A 19,646-nucleotide genomic window follows, 5' to 3' on the forward strand; every position below is an offset into this window, starting at 1 on the left:
TTAATTCTCATGTGTCCCATCAACTTTTCAAAAAAAAATTGTTTTCCTCCTCCTTTTCTAAGAGAACCACGAATACCAAGGATTTCAGATTCTGTTTTTTCACCCACAGTGAGAAACAAAACCTTACGTCTGAAGACAACCAAGCTCTAAGGAAAGATACTTGGTTTCCAACATTGCATCCAAGACAACTCTTAAAAGTTTTTCAAGGGAGCACATCCAACACCAGTATTCTCCTTTCTTTGACACAGGTAATCCTGTGTGACTGCAAATAAATATTTAATTTTCCCTCTTTGCAAGAGAGATCCCTTATACAGGAATACATTACAGATATTGTTTTTGTTCTTTTTAAACATATGCTCCAAGTTTGACACTACCTTGTAATCCCCGAAGTTGAGCCCCTTGCTGTTCCTGGCAAAATGAGCAGTTTACAATGCAGTTGGAGCACTCCTGATAAGCATAAATTGCTTCCCTGATCCTCCCTACTGGGAGACTCTTGGACAACCTTACCCTTTCCTTAGGTTACTTTGACAATAGCTCTCCTTTGCTTGAGGCCAATTTGGGCTGGTTTTTAGGGTACAACCATCTGGTAAGAAAAATAATTTTTTATGCTGCTCTGATCACCAAGTAGAATACTAAAGAGATGTAGATTAAAAAAATAAATCGTATTTTCAACAAAAATAAAAGCCACTCCATGACACACTCATCAAATATTTGTAACCACCCACCTCCAGTGCCACTCCGCAACGACTTAGGGCTTGCTGTAAAAATATTCTGAGGGAGAGGACAAAAAAAAGTTATCAGCAGGAATTCTGTTAATTGTCACCAAAAACCTTTCACTAAATCATTTCCTGTCCTCCGAATCCAGCTGGAAGCGTTCACTGGCGAGAAAGCAGACACACAATCGCATGGCCCTGCTGGACAAACGGAGGAAACTGCGTCCCATCATAAATCTGTCAGTCATGTACCAAATGGGTATCGTGAGGGTTGGGTTTTTCTTCCCCCACAATTATCACTTGGCAGACAGACACAGAAGCAGAGTTTGGAGATAAACTATTTGTATCGTAGGCTTTTTTCAGTGGCCCAGTCCCACAAATTCAACTTCTCACAGAGCCAATGCCAGAGCAGTGGAAGACCGAGTTGGGGATCAGAGGGGGCTCAGGAGACCTGCCCATAGTCCTGCTCTGCTGCTGGTCTGCAGGGTGAGCTTAAAAGATTTCTCCTTTAAAAAAAAACAAAACACAAAACAAAACATAAAAAACCACAACAAAAACCCAAACCAACCAGACAGACCAATAATACTGCCTTCCTTTTTAGGTGCTTTCAGTGGATGAGCTAAAGATCAATGATATCAAGTATGAAGTTAATCTATTTAATGCAAGCAGATCATTGTTGTTTTGATGTGTCCAGGCATATTTGAGAAACAGGTAAGTGGGTAGAAACAAAATAAACAAAGAAAACATCTATGAGTTTCAGTAACAGAAGAACCATAGCCAGACTCCTTTCTCCATACAGTTGGTCCTGAAAAAAAGTCAACATTTGCCCAGCGGTCTGGTGCTCGACTACAGATAAACAGAGGTACAGCCACAAAGTCAACCAGTCCTGGTGAAGTCCACAGGACAGACCAGGGGTCAGAAGGGAAATGGAGAAACCAAGAGATAAATGGCAGGAGCTACAAAGGAATTTGGGGAAGCAGGGAAGTCTGCAGGCCATCTGGCACGTGGGCAAGGGGAGTCAGGGCCAGGGCTGGACAGCAAGGTGTGAGGAATGTCCATGGGTGTGGAAAGAGTCCTTTAGGCAAACGTGTTGGATGCCAGAGGTTGCTAGGCAGGGTCTGGGTGGCTGCCCAACAACAGGCACCCAAAAAAATAATCACTTAAATGCTTTGTCGGTTCCTGCCAGGGGCAGCTCAGGCAAAGGCAAACACTCATGGCCAAGGCAGGATTGAAACGTGGCTACCCGGCCTCCCGGTCCAGCACCCAGCCAGGAGGTTATGGTGGTACTCTTGTCCCGCTTTCAAAAGGAAACAACAGCAAAATCTGTTACCCTGGCAACTTTAGAGTGGTGACTGTTGCAGGCACAAACATTATGTATGCAAATAAAAGCATCCAGGCACAACAGCCTGAAAAAAAAAATTAAAGCAAATAGCCAGACTGGTATTTGCAAAAATAAGAGCCTGAAGTAAGGCTCCTAGATCCATAGCTAGGTTTTTAAATAAACAGCTTGTTTCCAGAAGCTCTGAAAGACCAGCAAGAGAAGAACGTGAACTTTTCCTAAAAACTTAGCTCGTTCATCTGATGCCTCATCGGAGCACCAAAACCTACTGTTGAGGTCTGGCTTTGAAAATGCAGCCCTGCAAAGACTGCTGTCTTTTTACAAGAGCAATTAGTAAGCTCAGCTAAAGGCTTTTTGCATTATTTCATGCATAATTTAATTTCAGGCAAGGGGCATTTATACAAACAAAATTGTTTTGGCTTTCTCCCATCCCCCCAAGTTCAACACAACTTATAGGCTGGGGTTGATTCTTATTATGCTGCACCTTACTCTTTGCACAAGAGCATAAGGTAGACATGGGTCACAGTATGCTTCTTGGCCTCATCTTACATTCAAAGAATATTAAAAAAAACTCCACCAACTAATGGGCACCAATTTGTGCTTCTGTTCAGAGGAGATCCTTTATCGGAGAGCTAAGAATGTCAGAGGTGCTGTGCAAGACTACAGTGCATTGATAGACCTGTAAGGAATGCGCACGCACAGCCCTTTCGCCCAGTATACTTGACTCCAGCTCCCTGACTTCCCTTAGTGTTAAATTCACTCAAAACCTCAAGAGCTGCCCCCCCCCCCCCCCCCCCCCCGGGCCCCTTTTCTTTTCCTATTACACTGATAAGCCTCAATAAAGACACTTGAACGTCTCAACAAGAGTCATGCACATACTTAGCAGGGTCTTGGAGCAAGTCTCAACCCACTCTATGACAAATTGTTTTTCTTTAATTTCTGGCATATTAAATATTTAGGGATTATATTCAATCCCCTATCAAAAGTCCCGGCTTCATCACTGATAAGTCATATCATTTCTCAAAGACATGAAAGCAGACTCATGGCTGTCTCTCTGTAGACACCTCAATAACTGCAATCATTGGTTTCACACACAAGACAAGACTTTTACTGAGCCGTGGTTTTCTGGGCAACACTTGATTTCACCTACAACGGGGAGAAGACTGACATAAACTGTAAAAAAAGTGAGGCAGAAACTGAATCTCACAGGTAACTATGGGCCAACCCAATTGAAAGGAAGCTGTGAACATTGTCATCAAATCAAGAATAAATATAAATCCTGCTTCTACTGTGACTATCATAGGATATCCTTTATTTTAAAGATAAAAGTATTTTTTAAGTGATATTACACTTTGTTCCTTTCCTTTTGTTGCTTCTTTGCAACAGAGGCAGCCTGAAGTGTTTTATTGAGGATATGGATTTTTATTCTGCTGAAGTGTTCCTAGAAATAGCAGGAACAGCTCACCCAGATGGCCCTGAGGGACACAGAAAATGGGTAGCCTTTTTAAAAAAGAAGGCTTCCAGGAACTAACCTTCCACCTTGGTGTCGTAAGGAAATGAAGCTTGTGCTATTACAGCCTGCCCGTACTCTTTGAGAACCCGATCCTCTCCCCAGCCAAAAATGCCTGACCTTGTTGTTAGCCACTTCAGAGCATTTGGAAGGGGAGGGAACTTAAGGACACCTTGAAAATTATGTTCAAGTTGTTTTGAAAAGTAGAAGTTGGGCAAAGAACAGAAGTCCAAACGTGTGCCCCCACTGAGGGAGGGGAAAGCCAAAAGGAGCCCTGCTCACCTCCTCGCTGCCCTTCCCCACAGACGATGTGGCAGAGGACAGAGCTGAGGTCATTAAGAGAAACAAAAGGGAACTGCAGAAAAACCTGAAGGAAACCAGACTCCATTAGCTCCACTGCTCAGACAGCAATTTGTTTAGTTAATTGCCAAAGTAAAACAAACAGAAAGAAAAATATCTGGGAGGAAAAATTGGTAAGAGGGATCTGGCTGTAAATTGGCTTCCTATCCCCCATCAGCCAACAGCCTCTCAGTTTCTGCAATACAAGAAAGGCACATGGGTTTCAGCTGTTGTTTGGTTCTTAAAGAGAGAGCTTTAGGACTCACTTTAAACAACAAACAGGGTGAAGGAGGGCAAACAGACCAATTGCCCCATTTTCAACACCTTTGAAACCACCAAAGGGTGAAGGAGGTGCACTGCGCACCCTAAACCCAGCGAGCCTCTCACGCACCGGGCAACGCTGCCGCCTCCTCCGCATCTTTCTCATTACTTTCTGGCAGGGCTGAATTAACTCTCCTTATGAGAAAGATCCACATCGGGTCACAGGGAAATATGATTTTTCCTTCTTTCCAGCAAAGCAGATAGGAACTAATATGAAGACAGAGCAATGCCAATGGCATCTGTATTAGTGGAGGGACAGCACTGGATTTAACAGTGTTTTGAGCCAAATTCGGGGCTGGTGCCAGGGGAAGGGAGCTCTGTCCCAAACTGTCACATCAGCTAAGAGCAAGGCTAAACTGAGCCCATTGAATGAGACAAAAAACATTATGAGGTTATTACAGCAACTTGTTTGAAAATCTGCTGTGGGAAGCCAGCAACGCCAGCTGAATGTAAAAGCTGAGCCCGGGAGCGGCAGCAGGCACCATAAATAAGGTTCTGTCAGCGTGTCCATTATAAACCTTGTGTTCTTTGTTTTGTACATAACCCACCCCCTTTTTAAAAAAAAATCACACAAGGCTGGAACTTGGCACACCAGCCTCCATCCTGCCCCGGTGTTTGTACAAACCTTGGCTCTGCTCAGGCTCCTCCATTTGACCAAAATAAGGGCGGGGGGGCTGGGGGGAGGAGGAAAAAAAAAAGAAAGAGTACATTGCCAAAAGATTTCAGTCAGTAGCTCCATTTGCCATGAAGGACAGCTTAGAGTAGTATCAGCTGATAGGATTTCTGAAATCCCTTTTGAAGTGATGGGCCATGTTTTTATTAACAGCTGGAGAGAGATGCAGGCAGGTTTAGAGATTTGCAGGACTTACAATGAATTTAACAAAAGGTGGAAAGCCAAAAGTCCTGCTTTATGGGCAGCTCTAGCAGCGTCTCCTGTCTCCCTTCCTGCAGAGCACAGCATTAAAAACAAAACCTTCCTACAACAGAGCATCTTTATTCAAGCTGATCTAGTGACCTTTTCCTTACTAAACAGCTAATAACTTTGAAAAGGCCAACATTTAATATCATTTCAAGTTTTATCAAAAGATGATCTTTCATTAAAAAAATGGAAACTTTGAATTTAACCTGGTTTTCTCATTTTCAAAGAAGTTGAACTGGAAGACAAAAAGACGGCACTTTAGAAAATGAAACCATCAAAGTAAAGTCTTTCTTCTCAGTTTTTAACTCTCCCTAGGAAAAAAAAAATCTAAGATGAAATAGTAAGGGCTTGTCTGAGCAGGAAAGTTTTATCTGCTAGATATATAGCTGTAACTATGCAAGCACCTGAGTCTTTTTAATACGACCTCTTCCAGCTCAGTTTAAGCAGTTTGCAATATCATAAGCTAAGATTTAAAGAGGAAAAGAAAACCATAATTTGAAAAAAATAAAATGCTTGTAGCAAAACAAGAGTATTCACATGGGTAGTTAAAACCAAATTTAACCCTGGTATAAATTCATACCTTGGCTTTCATGTTTAAACTTTCCCACGTAGACAATTTCTCAGAGGAAACATGAGGGGTTTAGGAGGGAAGTGAGGTGGGAAGTGAAAATACTTTCCCAGTGCAAAGCAGAATGAGAACTCAAAGCAAGTAAAGACAAGGTTTAAGAAGCAGCTTTCCCTCAGATGTTGTTCCTTTGTCCTTTCCACTCTTCCCCCATTCATTTTAAAATAAGAGAAAAAGGAAACCTGAGGCAGCAACTCAAAGATAAACACCAATATGTTTAAAATTCATAAAATTATGGATTTTTTTATTTTGAAGTAAGAAAAGGTATAAAAAAAACCCAACTCTTTCTGACACTTATCACAGATACCAAAACCTTGACTTTCTCCATAATTTGCATTAAGCCACACTAGACACCTGCCATTTGACCCCACTTGAACAGGCAAGGGTGGAAGCAACAGCTCAGTGACAACACTAGACTTCCTCCATATCAAAAATAAAGCGTGCGTCCCCCTTTAACACAGCCCTATCTCTGGATAGAGGGATGAGCTGTTAAAAACAACCCTATTTAATAAAAGTGAGGTAAAATGAACACTTGGAAATTAGCATGTCTTCTGCCCTGAGAGGGTGCGTTACCACGATCACACTAGTTCTGGCTGGCCTGTCACACAGGAGCAACATTGGTTTAGACACACGGGAACACACAGGCTCCTCTCTTCCATCATATGCATTTACGTCTTTCCCAAGTCCCACTCACCAGGCTTCTGTCTTCCAGAAACAGACAATATGTTTATTGCAACAGTCCCAACAAAAACATTCTGCATAAGACTCAATGCACCAACAGCCATTTTGCAGGCATCACTCTGTATGTTACTAGGCAACTCCAACACAAGAGTCTTTTCCTGGAATATAATGGAAGTCAAAGGAAAAAGGTGGAAAACTCCTCTACTGAACAATTCAGCAGAAAATGTGCTACCACCAGACTTCCTGTTATGTCAGTGCGAACCATTCTGAAACTGCCTGGCAAGTTATCAAGGTGTGGACTCCAGGGCTGTCAGCACTGTCAGCTTCAGACATTCAAAAAAATAATGAATCAGACCTCCTAAGAGAAACCAAAATATTATTTTTAAGTCATCCTCTGCTTGCTGAGTTTTTTGGGCATACTGGGAAAATATCTAGATTTCCTTTGCAGCAGAGAAGGCAGCTGGAATATCACCATGTCTTAAAAGGAAGTTAAAATTACCAAGCAATTGCTTGATTCCAGGTGCTGGGGCTTTAATAGATACAAAAAACCACTTCATTGAAAAACATTAGGTCTGTGGTAGAGGCAATAAAACTCAACCATTCTAGGCTATTTTGGATGTTGCAGGAGACCCTAAACCCCTCCATGCAGGCTTGCTAAACATTGCAGAGAGAAGTATTTGACATCTGCTCCCCCTTTCCTCTAAGCAGGAGTGACAAGAGATTACCTTAGGCAGGGACAGCACAGCGAAACAAGACAGTCATGATTGCCATTTTACAAGTTTGTGTTTCCCCTCCCTTGTTTGATCACCAAGTCTGTCTTGGGGAAAAAAAAAAAGATAGTGTATCATGCAGTTGTGTTCTTTGGTGTTGCAGATAAAGATTTAGGGGTGGTTTTTTCCAGTTTCAGAATCCTATCTGTGTAAATGTAGTACAGACATCATAGGAAAAATGTTGTGGAACATTTGTAGGAAAAAGATTGTGTCTAAATCTAGAAGTGAAGCAAAATAAGTAAGCCACTTTTGTCTTTACAAGTACTTACAGGTGCTCCCAAAAGATCCTCTGATTCAGGTGAGCATGGATTACACTTACCCACCTTTATCTGTGTACCTAGTTCAACTGAGTCTGATCATGAAATGACATGAGAATGAAGTTTTATGGAATAACTTCTGATATTTCTTGGTTCTGGTTGGGAAATAAATAATTTAAACCAGGAGTCCTTGTTTCTTGATAAGCTACATTTGTTCACAAGTTTTCCTCATTTAGCCATAGAGCAGCACTTTAGATGGTTTCTGTGTTTATCAAAAGGCATCTACCCAATAGGCTGCCACATGCCTGTGTCACAATTTAGCTAGAAAAATTAATTATGAGCTCAGTAATTGTACTACAGTGAGAATTACAGGAAGTCTCCAGAGAAGTTTTAAAAATCTCATTATTTTAAGCTTCCCTAGCACATTCATGCAAAGTTTTAGTAAGTTTATATCCAGAGCACTAAGATAACACGCAATGTGAAAATACTCTGCCTCGCCTGACACTACAGAGCAAATACATGATATTTGCAGCTGTCAAAGCCAGTAGGTCAAAAGTTACTAAGGCGGGATTCAAACAGGTGAAATGCTCACTGGCATTTCCCCACCAGAAATGCAGGTAGGTCCATGGGCTTTGGATCCCTGAATTGGGGCAGATGTTGCACTTTTGAAGGTGGTTTTAACTACTTTCAGCTTACAGCAACCAAGGGATCTCAGATTCCATCATTTTAGAGCACACTGATGATTCATACATGGTTACATGGCAATATTTACTAGGCTCTCAGGAGGCAAATTCATTAGGAGAGATTAGTCAGTTGTCAAACACCCATTCCCTTGCATAAGAATTATAGTCTCTAAATAAAAGTTCTCATCTCCAACTTGAACTTCCACCCTACCACCTACTCACTCTTTTCATGGTTTCATAATCAGTGAACGAGGACATGCCACTATGTTTTTAGAGACTGCAGAAGGAAGGAACATGGGAGACACCAACAATGAAAAATGGAGATTTGAGTGTAGCAACTTGTTTCTCAGCATAATTGAGCATAATCAAAGAAACACAACTTCTGATTTATTCAGAGCCAATCACAGTTGCAACAGAAACAGACTTCGCTGGATACAGATTCATCTCCCTCCAAAAGCAGCCAACAACCTCAAGCACATTCAGTGAGCTCTGCACACCTATCAGTAGGGCAATTTGTTTTCTGTTTTTTTTCAGTCTACTTCCAGCAGGACACACTGCAGGCTCTAGTAAACCACTGCGTTTCAGGAGATACCACGCAATTTTTGTCTTTGCATATGAATACTTAGGAGCATTGATTTACATTACCATTTCTCACTCTATCCAAAGCATGCTCTACTCATCACTAAAATGGAGGAGATCTGGGCAATGGAGCATGACAGAAAGGTTGGCAACTACTACAAAGCACACTGCAAACACATCCACAAACAGAAGGAAGAAAATACTTGTTAAAAACCAGCAGAGCAAGACCTCTTTCCTAGATACATGGCCACTGAGTTTGTAGAGCCAATGCAAAGAGGGCCGTGCTTTTCAAGACATCCTGCTGCTGTAAGAGCTGTAACAAGAGAGGAGTACTCACTGCACTGCTCCCGCAGTCACCTGGGTCCAAAAGACTGTTCGTACTTTTCCAGCTGCATCAATTGCTTTAGTAAACACTGTTGCTGCTGCCTACAATTATTTTCTTCTTGTGTGCTTTTAAATAGAGCTAACTGAAGCAGGACAGACCAAGCATATTGTATGCCCTTCTCATCTAAAAGTTGGAAGCCACACACAGGTTTATGAGAGCCCCACACCTGCAGGAACTATTTTACTACTTATTACTGCTTTTATCTCTTGAAAAAGCAGCATCAAATGTACCAAGTCAAAAGTCCAGCCCTTGATGCTACAAAGCAAAGGATATTGACTCTCAGCCTGTCTTTGCCCTCACAATTTGTTTGCCATATGCTGTACTCACCTCTCCCTTTGCTAGCACTATCACACAAAATCCTGGCAGGTCAGGTTACTGCGCTGTTTAGCTGGCTCTCCTCTAAGCCATATGTTGAAGCCCCCCCTGATGAGGCCCTAGTATAGCATTTCATCTCCTAGAGACCAAGTGGGCTTTTATCATGACAGAAGCAGAGATGGGAGCAACAGCAAGTCTAAAGGAAACTGGGTTAAAAAGCATTATGAACTGGTTTTGTGCTACGTGGTGTTTTCTCATGAAAAACCTTCAGCTGAACGGAGCAGCCATGGTAAGTACGGGGGCTTTTTAAAAGCCTGTAACCCTCCCCAGAAGTCACCGTGGCCCAAAGAGACCAGCAGGGCTGTAACAAATGCAGTGTGACGCCTTGCCACATTTGAGAGCTTTCGGCTTCCCCTTGAGATGAAGCTGACTGAAGTGCATGCGCGCATGGGTTGGGGTTTTTTCTTTCCCTTACAGCTCCGAAGTGCAATGGAGTAGCAGCAGTTGGCTGCCAGCGGCGTGCAGCCCCATACACCCGCCGGGTGAGGATGGATGCCTGCGGGGACCCAGCGGGCACCCACAACAGCTTTCCTGCCTTGGGGTCCCCTTTGCTGCCGGGGACAGGAGTCATACCCGCGCTCCCTCTTCTCTTTGCGCTGGCATCTGTCTGTGTGAACACGCCTGCTGTGGTTGCCAAGGGATCGAATAACAGACGTGAAGAAACAAAGAGCCTGCAAGGAATCCCAGATGCAACTGTCCTTATGGGAAAAATATTCTATTATCCAGTGCCAGTATTTGCCTTTCAGGGAACGATAAGCCAGTACAAGGTAATGCTATTAAATACACTTCTTGGTACAATCCTGCAGGAAATAGGCATTCACTTTATGTTTAAAGTGAACTCGTTAAAAATCTCCTTCTAGAGAAGTGCCTCAGATGTATTAGAAATAGAACTGATGACAAAAATCTCACTTCCATTCACTGCCAACATAGCAGTTACACACTACATAAACAAACCCCCTGCACGATATGTATTTTATCTACTTGCAGTCTGAAAAATACAGGGTCTTAAAAATGCATGGTAAGTGTTGCCACTACATTAAAAACCACACGGAACAAGCACTACACAAAAAACAAGGCACTGTGCTTTCTAGATTTTCAAATGGATCATTTGTGGCTGTTCCTGGACTTTTGTCCAGTTAGAACCAGACAGGACTATGTAAAACTAGAGTAGTAACACCATTTTCTATCTCTCATTCCACTTATCTGCCATTCTATTATGGAGCAGGTCACTTTAGCCAGCGGTGCAGATTTGCCAAAATGGTTGGACTTCAACCCCAACACAAACATGCTGCAAGGACTGCCGATGGCAGGGGAGAGCGGAGTATACCTGCTGAACATAGCTGCCTCTGGAACGACACATGCCGAGAAAACACTGAGAGCTGCTGGAAATTTCACCATCCATGTTCAGGATGGCATCTTATTCCTGGACACAGAGGGGAGCTTGAACCACATGCCAAACAGCTACCCGTGAGTAATGCTAGCTTCCAACAGCTTTTGCCCTAATCATTGCAGGGTGGGCGTGTGTGTGTTTAAAAAAAGTAGATGGGTGCTCCCTAACTGACACAGGGTGGTTTTTTTCCTACAATGGAAATATGACATCAGGGAAAAAAAACCAAACCAAAACAAACAAAAAACCACCCCCAAAATATTGAATGAGCACACATTGAATCTAAAAGCAGCAGGCTTCGTTGCCCCAGAGCAGTAATGCACAGCAAGCACAGGCATGAAGACTGCAAGCCCAGCAGCACTGGGGCACTGATTCTTCAGGTGGCCGCTGTAGAGGTGGCATCCAGCCTCCCTGTCCAGTTAGGAACTGGAGCTCTTCTGTCAGCAGGGAGAGAAGCAGGCTCCCAGCAAGGCTCTGAATTGCCTCCCACAAGACACTACTTGACTGATGGTACTTTCTTAATGTAAGTAGCTGCATTTGATGTCTAATGGACAGGGAATATCTCTTAAGTGAATTATTTCCAAGTCCACATAATGAGGACAGTGTTTGGCAAATTCAGACCATGCTGCTGTGCTCTACACAAGCAATGGGATCAAACCTAGTGCTCACTGAAGTTAATGGAATGGGAAACATTCATATATCCTGTAGGAGAAAGTTTTGGACTAAGGTAAAATTGAGCGACGCATGTGCATAAGATGATAGACTAAATCCAAACAGGTATCTTCACAAAAACCGGGGGGCAGAAAAACAGCTCTTAACCAATGCAATTTTGGACTTTCAATATCAGGTGTGGGAAGGAAGTTCCCATCACTTCTGCTGAAATCATTCTCTCTGCTGGAGCAGAAATCCTGGAAGTACAGGAACGCCTCTACATCGTGTGCACAATGGCTGAATATCTCCACCTGGATTCCTCCCTACTAACCCTGCTGCAATACACAGATTTGGCACATAGAGGCTCACAGAGCCTGACTGTAGTGGCTGAAGACACTGGGCACATTGACTTTATGGTGAACCATTATGTAGGACTCTCATGGCCTGTGAAGTGTGGAGGGTTTGCTGTGCTCCACGAATTCATCCAAGTCCTGCAACACAACATTGACTCACATCACCTCTCACAGCTGCTAGGGTATGAAGTTGCAGGCTGGAGAATACTTAGGAGAGGTGATGATGAAAGAAAGTCTCCAAGACGACAACGTAGGCAATTAATGATCACGCCAACACCTACATTAAAACCAATTAGAATTACCCAGAGAGCAGCTGCAGGAGATGCTTTCAGGCCTTTGTCCTCTACTATGCCAAGCCACTTACTCACCCAACTTGTGGTATCACCTACGCAGAGTTTATCATCTTTCTCTGAAGAAAACATAATGATGGCAAGTTACAAGATGCAGAATAATATCCATCTAATAAGTCAAGAAAGTTTGGTCACCTTAGAAGTGGACTCAGCATGGGACATGGCAACTAACCCACCAGTATCTATTATGTTTGCAGACTCTAATTTCCCAAATGTTTCACCTTCACTGATTACTAAAACAACACTTCTCTTCACTGAGCTGGAAGTGCCACCCACTAGACCTTCTGGCACATCCTTGCTGTTAGAGCAGCCAGAGTCTCACGTGCCTGAAACAGACTCGTATTTCCTCTCTAGTAAATCCCAAGTACCCACATACCATTTCCTACAGAACATCACTTCAGACACAGACCAGCTTTCCAGCTCCATGTACACATGGGTGATAAACACTCCTCATGAATGGCCTCACAGCTCAGCAGAGGCACTTCCTTCTAAGACAGAATTTAACGTATTTTTGCCAGAAGCAACGTCAGTATCAGAAATACCAGATTACAGAGATGAGGCAAAAAACCACTTTCCAGAACTTGAAATGCTTTCTACTGCATCCCTCTCTCCAGAAACACTCCCTTCACTATTCGCAAAAGCTTCAGTAAAAGCTACAACTTTGTCTCACTTCACATTTCCCATCGATGACACATTTCCACCTGTGCTAGCAAGTAGCCATCTGAGCCAAGTGTTCGCTAATGACTATGAACAGTTATCTAAACCTTTTATGACTATCCCACAGCCCAGTGGGTTTCCATTTGCTGGAGGGAAAAGCACAATTTCTTCCGTAACCCAGAGAGAAGCACAGACTCTCTATCCCAAATTGAATTTCAGTCCTGAAGCCTCAGCCTGCTTTTCTAGCATGCTGTACAACACTTTCCCTAGTAGAGCTGAAGCATCATATGAACCAAGTCTGATCATTCTGTCCCATCCTGATACCACTCCAGTTCTTACTCTGCCAGTAGACTTTTCTAGCTTTGACACGCCTGAGCTATCCAGACCAACAAATGTACTTCGTTCTTCTTATGGCAGCAGCATGCTCAGAACAGAGATGCAGTCTGCAAGTACATTATCCAGTGGCACAAAGGAATTGCATTCAGACAGAGATCTGGGAACAAGAAGAATTTTGCCAAATGTCACCGAGCCTACCCTGGACTCACACAAGATCTCAGACATCAAGTCAGATGCTGTAGAAGTACCTCTAGTGACTTTATTTAATGCCACTTCTCATCTGTCCGGTAGTATAATGGGTATGTTTAAGACTTGACTTTCTATTCATCTTTTCTGCCCTGAGAGTCCTGACAGAATAGTTTGATACAGTTTCTTCTGTAAAAGCATGACTTCATGGCACTAGGGATGTGTCAGCAGCAGTGTTCATCATAAGGGAAAGTAATTTTTTTTTGCTCAACTTGGTAAAGACAACAGCTCAGCTGAACAATTGGACACAGCTTTGGCTGTCCTATCTAAGGAAAGATGTGGACCCATTGAAAAAGCTCCAGAGGAACACAAGGATGGTCAGAGGTCTAGAAAACACGACAAACTGAAATGATTAGTCTAGAAGATTGATGAAAGATCCGGGTTTATGTAACAGTTTGCTGAAAAGATGAAAGCAGTGCTCTCAGTATCCCCTGGGAACTGAAGAAGTACTAATGACCTTCAATTGCAGTTAAGATGATTTAAGACATTAGATAAACTTTCTCACAGTAAGGATAATAAAACATTAGAAGAGATGCTTGGGGAACATTGTGGAGGGTTTTTAAGAACAGAACAATAAATATTTATCAGAAATGACACAGAAGTAGTTGAGTATCCTAAAGAGTAAAGAATTGGACCAGACACCATTTATAGTCTGCCTTCTCCTCCAGCTGCATGAATCTATGACTCAGGCTTAAGTATACAGTAGACTACAGAGATGGTATGTTTGTAGGACCAGCTGGATAAGTTTGCAGGATTATGTCTGAATCCGCTTACATTACATCTGTAAAAAGGTACACATGGTAGATCTTAAATACTAAGTGCAGCATTCTGAGACAAATTATTCCTTCAATCTAGAGTGACCTGACTGCCCCTATTTTTAATGCATTGACCTTGCTAATGCCCTTCAGCACCATCTTTGTAAAACTTTACTAGACCTACATTGAGTCTATACCCATAGTGCAAGACTGTAGTCTGAAATAGGATTGCAATCAGGTGTCCAAGCAAGCACCTGTCAAAGCCCACAGATTGACAACACAGCCCTAACAATACTGTTATTAACACTCTTGCAAACACAGGCCATCTAGAGATGTTAAAAAATATCTTTCCGTTCCAGTGAGAGAAGCCACTTGGGTAAAGAGTTCCCCCATTTTCTAAATGGGAGGTTGAATGCTAGCTTCCTTCCCATGCCGGCAGATACTGGCAAAGTTTTCAGTCACATGCCAGAAAAGCTTTTAAACTACATTCCCAAGACTATAGCAAATTATTAACATAAGATCCCTTTTACATAAACGATCTTTCATCTTATACTGTAACGATCTCATTTTCAGAGGTGGTTCAGACGCTACTGCCATCGCACCAGGATCCAAGCACCTTGCTGTTTCCCATATCTGAAAGACTACAGTCCATGCAAAGTACATGGATTCTTCCTCCATTTTCTGCTTCACAAGAGCTTCAGAATATAACCCCAGGTAAAAAGAAGTTTACTTCTGTGTTCTTACTTCTGAACATTAGCTATCATCAACTTTTTCATCCATCTTCCAAGGTATCTCTGTTTTCCTATAACTAGAACCCATCCAGTCCTCAAAACTATTATGACCTAAAGATTCATGTCCTTCCAAATTAATCCCTCCCTACTATTTATATTAGGTAATATATACAAGAGCATAAGATTAGGGCATGATTTTACTCAATCTTGCAAATTGGTCCTTACCCTGAAGTCTAGAAAACTCAAAAAAATGACATCCAGAAATGGAGGGAAGAAAGGAACATTTTTGTCACAGGCTGCAGAACTCCTTGTGTCCTGATCTCCCTTACTTCTTGAGCCTGCCAGCAAACTTTACCTGTCACAGAGAGAAGATTTCCTTTCAAATTTGTCACCACATTTTATCATCCTACAGCCTACTTGGTGTCCACTCACATATTCATAGGAGCTCTTCAAATTGGGCAGATGTGCAGCACTCAAAGTAATCCTGTCCCAGGCAGGGTGTCTGCTGCCTCCAGAAGTGGCATGATAACAAGACACCCAGTACTTGCCTGATTAATCCGAAATTAGTCTTGATGCTAAACACAGCTCAATGGTATAAAGAAAAACCAAATGTATTCTCATAAAATCCCCAAACAAAAAATCCATGATCAGTGCTGGAAATAGAAGATGAAACAAGAACATGTTTTAATAATTACCTCGTACATAAGCACCATTTCAGAATCTGATGACAGAGCACTCAGATGTCAGGGCTGGGACTGATTCTTTGCAGAGTTAAGAATTGTTTCTTCAGGAGTTATGTCTGTTTCCCAAGAGGACACTTCATGTGGAAACAATCATGAGCTTCTGCACTTTCTGAGGATCTCAGCTTGTGCAAGCACGCTCCCGGGGTCCCTGCAAACTTAACGTTGGGAATGAAGGCAAATCAAGGTAACACCTGATGACAGCCCTGTTAATGGTATCTGTGCTAGAGTCTAGAGATAGTTACAGTATCACAGAACCAGGCAGTCTCCTGTTGGGCAGCTTTGAACAGTAATCCAAACCTGGATTTTAGTAGACCATCCAATCATACAAGGAAGGCCCTTGAAGTTTACATAAGCTTTCCATAACACAAAATTAAAAAAAATCAAGCAAGAATTTCACAATAATAGGAAGGAACACTGCCCTTACTCTTCGATATTTAAACCATTAGAAATGAGACATACTTAACTGCCACCATGAAGTAAATGCATCACCCAAGAGGCATATCGTGGTATTTCTGTGTAGAAGATACTAGAATAAGATATTATTGTTTGGGAAGGCACTGTACAAAACCTGACTAATATGTTAGACTAGAAAGAACAGTGTTGTACATATTTACAACTCTTTAAATAAACATATATCTAAATACAGTTAAGCAAATGAAATTGCTCTTAAGGTGTAATCAAGGACAATGCTTTACAGTACTATTACAAGCTTAAGTTTCAGTAGAAGTGAGGCAAGTCCAGAATTCCCCTTGTCAGTTCTCGTCATCTGCCATTGTCATTCACAGGTCAGAGGCTGCGTGAGGCGACAGGCCCACTGTCCCTTGAAAAAACAAATGCCATCCACCCAGTTGAATGCAGGCTAAGAAAGGACAGCAGCTGAAGTGGCTTGCTTCTGATTTACAAGACATTAGCTATTAGTTATCACACAATGTAAAGCAGATGTTTTTAAAGATAATTTATCTTTTGTTTCCTACATTTTAGTTTTGAATTAATCTGTTTAAGACTAAAATCTAAACTTGAACCTTTTTAATTGCTTTTGAGATTATCTTCTGATTATATGTTGAGTTGGTCTTGTTAGCCTTGGGTTTGGAAAAAATACAGATTAAACAAAACAAAGTGCTTTATTGGATTTTAGATAGTTATCACCCATGTATTTGCAGTCTAAGGCTCCCAAGGACTAGTATGTGAACCCCACTTAAGGATACTACAGAAACTCTAGATTTTCAACACATTTCCATCTTAATGCAGTCAGAGAAAGTTATTTTAAAAAAACCTTCAGATTGTCTTCCAAAATGATGCTGTAGCTAAGTGGTTGTGCTCAGTTACTCACTTCATAGGAAAGAATGATTTGCAATGTCTATCACAAAAGGAAATGACATAAGAAAAGCAGTGGGGAGTTCTGTTGATCCTAAATAAAATCCTTAAGAAGCACTGTTTCTCAAAAAGGAGTCTAGAGAGCAATGCAACACTTCTCTTCTGAAGATGATATAACAAGGGGGAATAGCCCCAAAACTGCATCTCAGGAGGTTCTGAAATCAGGAAAACTTTTTCACTCAGGGGTAACACAGCAATGGAACAAGTCACCCAGACAGACTTGGGACCTTCATCCTGAGAAGTTTTCAAGACCCAGCTAGACAAATCCATGCTTGATCTCATTTTGTCTTGGCTACAGCTCTGCTTGGAGCAGGGGGTTGGCTAGATGACCCCCAGAGGTCCCTCCTAGCCAATATGCTCCATAATACTATGTGGCTGACAAGATTTATTTGCTATCATTATCAGATAAATATTTTTTCTACATAATTCTTTCCTTTCCTTTTTTCCCTCCTCTCTAAAGGGCAAGCAAACACTTCCCCAAAGGTTGTTCATTCCATTAAATTTTTAACAGCAACTATCGGATCCCTCTTCTTTTTTCCCATACCTGCCAACACATTTTACGATGAGGAAGATGGCAACTCAACTCAGTTATCTCTACAAATCATTCCAGCTGACGGCTCTCCATCAGGATCAGAAAGCTGGCTGCAATTTAACACCTCTCAGCAAACCATGCATGGCTATCCCCTTGATATTGATCTCCAGTATTCGCCTCAGGAGTTTGTGCTGTCTGCCACAGATTCAGGAGGACTGACTGCCTGGGAATCCTTCACCATTGAGCTTCTGAAGCCCACAAATGCACCGTGCCACCTTTACACTGTCCGAACAAAAAACAGCTACTACTCTTTCTTGAGAGAGAGGAAAAGGATTAGTTTGTTTATAGAGAAGCTCTCCCTCTATTTCAACTCCAGCAGTCCCAAAGACATCATGGTGACCACTGTCAAACCTGGGTCCACAGTAATCTCATGGTATAACAGTTCACTGTGTACAAGTGCCAACAGGTCATCCAGCTGGTGCGCAAAAGATGAAATCCAGGAAGCACTAGAGAAATTAAGAGTGCCAGATGGGTACGTTAGCCCACAGTTTGTCCAAGCAATGTTGCCAGAATACAAAATTGATGTCATTTTCAACATTGCATATAGTGAAGTCTGCTTTCCCACTACAAAGCCATTCGATGGGTCTTTCAACAGTACTGTGCCTACACTTCAAGACAAGAATGACTCCACAATTAGGAAGACTGCATCTGCCTTACTAAGCAGTCTTTGTGTCACTGCTGGGGTGGTTCTAATAATACTGGTTTACTGGTTTTGCAAGTATCACAGGAAGGTTCCTGCATCGCAGTCTGTGATGTTTCAGAGAAACTCCCAGTTGAGCCATGCTGATGTGGAACTGGATGTCCTGAAACCTCGCAAAGCCCCTGTACATGAGTGCAGGGCTTCACCTTCACCTCAGTTATGGATACCACCTTCGGTATCACCTACCTCCCAAGAGCAGTATTCTAGGTCAATAGGACTGCCTCACATCACACCATCTTTCCAGCCGCCAAAATACCAATTCCCTCCCCGTTACCAAGAGGGTATGACTACCCAGAATGACCAGGGCAATATCCACAGACTTAAGGTAAGATCTTTTAAATGATTTTAAGAGCAAATCTACAAAAAGACAATTTGTACTAGAATGTACTATCCTTATTACTGAGAAAAAAAGTCATAAGCATTTAGCGATTTTATAATTTTTCAATTTAAAATCAAACATACTTAAGAGAAAATGTATACCAAGCTGATGCTGGTGAGAATGAGGGGTCACAGCCAGTAAAACTAACTCCATTGACTTTGATTCATAAATACACATTTTACATAGAAGGGGCAGAACTGACAGAAGGACCATCACAAAACATGATGTTTCCATTGAAATTAAAAGGCACTACAACCCTTGAGTCTCTATGTCATCTTGGAATTTTAAATTAATATTTTCAAAAAATGCATCCAGTAATTGTTCCTCTCTTATAGATGACACTGTCTCTGTCCTCAATTGTTCCAAACTTTTTTTAGTGTTTCTATTAAATACATTATATGTAGCATTTATAAAGGCAACAGTAGCTACTTAACAGGAAACTCTTCCTGTTAGGTAATTGTGTAATGCACTTTTAAAAATACATTTTAAAGTTACAGGCTTGCTTTCTTAAAGTAAAACTGGCTCTCTTGTCTGCTTCCACCCATGACAGTTCAAGGACCATAGGGAAGAAAATGTGTAAAAGTTTGTAAAAACTTTTCAAATATTTTTAAATCCTTTCAGTTTAATAGATTAACATATACAAAATTCAATCCATAACCTAATTATGGATTAAACTACTTAATCCATAACTTCCAATTTTAATCTGTAAACTGGTTTAGAACTGAGAAAATCTTCCTTGAACCTGGAAGCAGAGTGTGAAATACGACTAAAGTACCACCAGTACCACCACATAGAAAGAAAAGGAGATAAAGAACATCCTTTCCAGAACTGCCACAGGACTTTACTGGAGGTGGATCACCAAAGAGCTTCAGACCACTCACATTCCAACTCAGGTG

The sequence above is a fragment of the Buteo buteo genome, chromosome 19, assembly GCF_964188355.1.
Source record: "Buteo buteo chromosome 19, bButBut1.hap1.1, whole genome shotgun sequence".
Lineage (NCBI taxonomy): Eukaryota > Metazoa > Chordata > Aves > Accipitriformes > Accipitridae > Buteo > Buteo buteo.